Genomic DNA, 6662 nt, shown 5'->3' on the forward strand with positions numbered 1-6662 from the left:
TGGATAAGGTTGCTCAAATTGTTCCATTGCTTAACTTGTGGCCCGGAGGTATTTTGTTTAATAATGATGAATATCAAGCTCTTATTAAGTCGACTATGCATACATTTACAACTGGACGACTTTGTAAAACATAATTTAAAAAGTAAGCATTTTGTGAATAGTTCCACTGATACTATACCCAGTCGTGATAGTTACATGATTCAGATTTTTTTTATTAAAGTTTACTTAATTAGAATAATATATTACATTTTTTTGTACATACTCGTACCTGGATCATACAGAGTGTTACATGCTTTTTTTTTTGTTAAATGCGAAGCAATAATGAGATACAATTTTCCAAAGCTTCAACAAGCTAATAACTGCAGTTATCGCATAAACATTTTTCATTCTGTGCGAATTACATTCATTCTTTTATTTTTTTATTTGGGTTTTATTTCAGAAATTATGTTCGGCTTGGTAATTAATAAAGAATTTAATTAGATTGAATTCTATGTAGTATTAGCAATAAGTCTAAGCTATAGGTGGCCTTAACCATACGAAAAGCACAATTTCTATAAGTATCATAAAGTATTAAGAAAATTAATTTATATTTCCGTGATAAACAAAAGCCCATGAAATATAAATTTAATGGCCGCTAAAAATTTTTTCAAATTAAATTGCACAAAATAATGTAGCATAATTTTGTTAAGAGGGTTGACCTAAGTAACTTTACCCTGCACCGAGAATTTATTTGCCTATTTTTGTTAATCTTTTACTGACAAATCAGTGTTCTATATTGCTTAATAAATGTCATTACACTAACTCTAATGCTAGTGCTAATTCACTTTGATTTATATATCAGGAGAACCTTGCATTGTAGTGAGGTGGAGTGTACATTGACCACACAATCTTAATTTTTAAGCAAATGTATTTTATCATGGAACTACTTTTTTACTCGCGGGGAGACTAAATAGCTTATTCATTTTAAATGAATATGAAGGAGCAATTAAGACATATTTTTTATGGATTCCAAATAGTGCAGGAAATCTTTAGTGAGTATAGGTATGTATATAATTATATATCTACAATTTGTTAATCTTAATTCAATACAAATCTCTGTATTTTACAGATTAAGAATTAAATTTTTCTTTAATCATCTTGGAATTTTAGCAATTGAAATCAGTTGAAGCCTTTCACAAATATACTATTTATGGCATGAAGTTTGTGAGTCAGTGATCCTAGTGATCGCATTCATCAAACGGTAGTTGTCTAATTCAGTTCAGGCAATTTGACTTAAGGTATGTTGATTAGTTTTGCATGACGATCGAACAAGCCAATTGTGCAAAAACATGTATTATCAGATTTAGAGTTCACAATATATACATATATTTAGAGTGTTTATATACGCAGTTTGAGATATTTATACACATAGTTTAGCCGATACATATATCATTTGAAATTTTTTAGTTTCAATATTGATTTGTAACAGAACATCATTTTGAAAACACAATTACATCACATCATATTTATAAGACATCTGCAAAGCACATTAAAATATTCAACACATTCACGCCGTGTTCAGTTTCGACTAATGTTTTTATATAGCTATGCATTAACTAATTTAATTTTTTTATTGCAACCATTCATCGGGACTTACAATTAAATTCAAGCACCCTTAATTGTTTTGCAAAAGACACAATGTATTGATTTATTAAAACAGCTGGGAATTTGAACTCTTCCTACTAATAGAAATAGCATAGTAGTACATGTGCCTAGCCTAGCCTAATATATTATCATGTAGGTTATTGACAGCTGGATTGAACAACCAGGTACAACGTACACTCGCTCTTTCATGTGCAAGATTATCCAAATTAAAAAAGTGTTTGCTCGAGTTTGATGACAAATAATTCATTTAATACCATCGAAAATTGATTGGCTCTGTTAATTGTATAGTACGTTACTAGTTTTTGTTAACAATCCGGAAAAATTGTTTTGTGATGGATTTGAAAATTTATACAATTATGCTGAATTTATTTACAACAGTTGATGTTTTTTTTTTCATTACAATTTGATAAATTTAAATTAATATTTTATGATTATGATTATGATAAATATTTTTAAAATTCTTCATTATTTGAAATGATTTAGCTCAAATTTGCTTGTAATATTTGTACAAAGTGCAAAAGTTTATGTACATTCATTGAGGAAAAATGCTACCTTTACTGTGTGTATTTTATTCAATTGTTTTTCGATCAATTGAAATTCAATTATGTTTTTATTTTATGAATTTTCTTACTTGTATTATTTTTTAAAATGGTTGTTTTAAAGTATTTCATTTCACAAAACAAATCTAAAACATATGTATTCTTTTTTAGAAATTTAATATACATTCAACTATACATGTATAAGACTTGAAACTATTACCAATAATAATTCAATTTTCAGTGAGTGATTATTTAAAAAATAACAATATATAATTTGTTTTTTTTTTTAATCAGTTTTTGCAAAAAGTAATAAAATTGAATAAAACAACTTAGATTCCAAAGAATTTGATTTTTGTGAATTTGTATACATATATATAGATATTATATTACCGAAAATAATATAAATTTAAATAACTTTTTGCATTATTGTAATAAAATAAATATTGCAGTTTTATTCCATGCAATATTGCAATAAATTGTGGTACTGGTCAATTGGTTAATGTCTTAATTATACAGTAGTAATTATTATCATCAATTTGCAATTGTGCAATTCTGCTTATAACTCATATAATTTTATTATTATTTTTAGAAATACGCCTGCAGAAATACAAAAATTGCGCATTATCAAATTGCAAGGTGATTGGATTGGATTGGAACAAGTACAAGCACAAGCCAACTGGTAATCAAAGTTATACTTTAGTTGATTTATTTATCAAAATAAATATATACAAATAGAAATAAATACAAATATACATTCTCTATCTAAATATAACAGGCTCAAAAATTTAGTTTTCATATTTGAAGTCATTTGAAATATTTTTTCTATTTGTTTTAGTGTTATTATCACTATTCTCATTTTTTTTTTAATTTTATTTTTATAATTTGTTTTCATCTTAGTGTCTTCAAAAATATTTATTTTTAATAATTTTAAATTATATTTTTATTTTATATTTACATTATTTTATTTTATTATAATTTTCTAATTTTATAATTTCAAATTAGAAATTATAATTTAGATATATCATTATTTAGATATTATTAGATATTTTAAATTGTATTAATTTCATAATTTTTATATTGCAATATTAGATGGACAGTTATCCATGGATTTTTCATAGTGTTATTGATTTGTAAAATTTAATATCAATTTTAAAATCTGTGAACAGTTTTTGAAAAAAAAAATGTCTAAAAATGGTATAGATTGTCGAAAGTATGGTATATGGCTTGAAAGTGTTAATTGTTTGAAAATGCTTTAATTTGTATATCATGGATCCATGCCTTTTCACTTAAATCAAACGTGTGAAAAACATACACATTTTTCCTATCAATGTTTTATGTTAAAAAGTCATGGATATATATGGATATTCAATTTTTATCAAGAGTTGCCCAGCTTTATCTCTTTAATTTATCTCTTTGAAAATTTAACTTTTGAAAAATTGAATAATTAATAAAATTTCACTGATATACCACTACACATTTTTCTACATTCTACAAGTTAATTAGTTAGATTTATACTAAAAGTTTTCTTATGGCAAAACAGCGTTTGCCGGACCAGCTACTATATATATTCCTTTAGTTTTTTTTATATTATAAAACTTACTTTTCAATCATTATTGGGGCAATTCTGTCTCATAACATAGCGTTGTCATGGCAATGCTATCTTATGCTTGTTCATTGGTAGTGAAAACTGTGAAAATGTATCAATTTACTGTGTGATCAGGCGTATTTTAAATATAAACTAGTGGTGTATGGCATCTTGCCTTAAGGCAAATTGCTGCAACTTTCCGTACCAAAAATTAAATTTTTGAAAAAATTATAATTTTGAGAAATTTTAGAAATAAAAAAATTACTTTTTTGGAAAAAAGCTTTTGGAAACAAATGTTTTCTTTAGTTTGAAAATATTTTAGAAACCAAAAATTTTTTTGATCAAAAAATTTTTAGACCAAATTTTTTTTCCCATTATTTTTTGACCAAAATTTTTTTGACCAAAGCTTTTTGACCAAAAATTTTTTTGACAAAAATTTTTTTGACTAAAATTTTTTGGACCAAAATTTTTTTGGCCTAAAATTTTTTTGGCCTAAAATTTTTTTAACCAAAATATTTTTGACCAAAAAATTTTTGGACCAAAATTTGTTTTTTAGGCATATTTATCGGCCACTGTGATTATTACACCACAATCAGCTAGAATGATACAACGATTAAAATATTTGGAAAGCGTCATGAGGGATTCTTTGGTAACGCATAAGCACTTTTATGAAATCTTTATACAACATCAATGTTTACATTTTATCAGGTATTATTTATCCATAACCAGTATAAATGCAAACGTTGCTAAAATAATTCTTTTCTTTTCTTAGGTCCTTTCAACTACTGCTGCTTTGCACACTGACTCCTTCACCAGGAATCGTTCTGAAAATATTATATGAAGTATGCTTTTATCCATAATCAGTATAAATGTGAACAATAAATAACATGTTTAATTTTTTTCCGGGTTCTATCAACTACCAATGCTCTGCACACTGACTCCTTCACCAGGAATCTTTCCAGAAACATTTTACCAGGTATGTGTTTATTCATACCAGTATAAATGCAAACATTCCTTAAATGTTTCTTCCTTCTTTGCAGATCCTCTCAATTCAACTATTACCGCCCTGAAGCTCTAAAATCAATGAGTTCAAAATACTCATTCATGTGAATGACTCGCAAGTGTTTTTTTTTTTAATAACTGCCTATAATTATGCATTATTAACTTAACTCTTATTAACTCAATAACATGACTAACCTCACTAACAACCACTTGTTGAGTTTTACTATGAAGGTCTTACTGAGGTTGCTTGGAAGTCATCACTGAATGATTAATCAGATAATTTATTATTATAGTATATTTTATGAGACTTATTACTAATTTATTGTTTTTGTTTTTGTTTATAGGCTAAACCAAGTGTTCTTCAACTCTCAAGTTGCTCATGAGTGAAAACATTCATTTGATCTACTAATTATGCTGTTTGTCCGTCCGTCTTGTCACCAGAGAAGATGCCTACTGTGTAATAAATAGTTAAGTGCTTAGATGTTAATGAAATAATGAATGGATATATTGTATTTAATTTAATTTGTAACGTAAATTACAAAGATATTTAAACATATCCGAATTTTAGAGGTTTCCCGTGTTATTAATGATACTTATTGGGTGTACTTTTTAGTATAGACAATTGTGTAAAACAGTTTGTTTTCTTTTTTTACATGTTTAAATTGACTGTAAAGCGTGTACTATATACACTAAGCATTTTTGCAATCCCTTGTGTTGTTTAAGTGCCTTAAACATATGTGTCGGACCGATGACTTAAATATACTCTGAATTAAATATTGCGTTTTCTATTAATCCTTTGAATGATGCACTTTTCTTAACTGTAAATATAACTTAATTTCATTTTCATTATTGTATTATTAAAGTACTGTGATATATTGATTGGAAGCTTTGAATAAAAGTAATTAAACTTTATTTCGAGGGTTTCATTCACCATTTTCACACCATTTTTAGTTGTATATATTAGAGACACACCTTACAGGTATTATAAACATAAATATATTTGCTGATGTTTATATAAACATTAATATACTCATTAATTCGTTCTTCGACGAGGTTAATGTAGTTATGACTTTGACCATTTTAAATAGACTATGGTTTTTCATTCATTTCAAACATGTCAAAAATATTAACATTGTTCACTCACTTTAATCTATACTATTATTCAAAGTGTTAATTAATTCATTTTAATTAAAATACTTTAAATATTGGTCAGTTTTACTTAACTTTGGACTTGTACAATAAAAATCAAATGTTCAACTATGTTCTTTTTCTTAACTTTGGACTTGTACAATAAAAATGAAGTTTCCAACTATGTTGTTTTTGCACAATGACATCCTCATTATTATTGATATATCTTTATGTTTATTAACGTAATTATTAAATCAATTACAATATTCTATTTTAATATTCCAACCATCTTCACGCTACTATCTCTTTCCTTACTTTACACTTATCTACGTTAACAACTGATACTCTTACCTTGCTTACCTTACCACGTCTCGAACGTGCTACCCTGTTCTCTCCACCGACTCCCACCTGCCAACGCGCCGCCACAACGAACACATTAGTAAACCGTTACGAAGTAGGTGATATTGTATATTTTAAACGAAAATAAACTAACAGATCATATGGCCAAAAAAAAGTTGGGTTGGTACGGCATGTGTTGGAGTAATTGGTAGAGTGATGGCTTCGTACCAAAAGGGTACCGAGTTCGAATCATACCTCCAGCCAAAAAATGGAGTTGAGCAGTACGACTAACGTTGTGGTATTTATTTATTGTTGAATAACACAAAGTTAATATTTAGATATAACAAACTAACAAGTCATGAGCCCGAAAAAAAGTAGAATCCATGTGGTCTGGGTTGGCGTATATGGTAGAGTGGTGGCTTCGT

At 27.2% G+C, this 6662-nt stretch overlaps 1 long non-coding RNA gene across 2 annotated transcripts; it reads left to right on the forward strand.

The window, feature by feature from the left end:
* The first annotated feature begins 944 nt into the window (after positions 1-944).
* LOC113368269 lies at positions 945-4611 on the forward strand. Of its 2 annotated transcripts, none has more exons than XR_003366376.1 (5): positions 945-1041; positions 1109-1277; positions 2773-2862; positions 4325-4476; positions 4541-4611. It is a non-coding gene; the product is annotated as an uncharacterized LOC113368269 (long non-coding RNA). The 2 variants fall into 2 exon arrangements; XR_003366377.1 differs by having other exon boundaries at positions 1021-1041; positions 1150-1277.
* Positions 4612-6662: the final 2051 nt, after the last annotated feature.

This window comes from Ctenocephalides felis, unplaced genomic scaffold (assembly GCF_003426905.1).
Source record: "Ctenocephalides felis isolate EL2017-DRISC unplaced genomic scaffold, ASM342690v1 CF-g0.4_SCAFFOLD_01170, whole genome shotgun sequence".
NCBI classification, from domain to species: domain Eukaryota; kingdom Metazoa; phylum Arthropoda; class Insecta; order Siphonaptera; family Pulicidae; genus Ctenocephalides; species Ctenocephalides felis.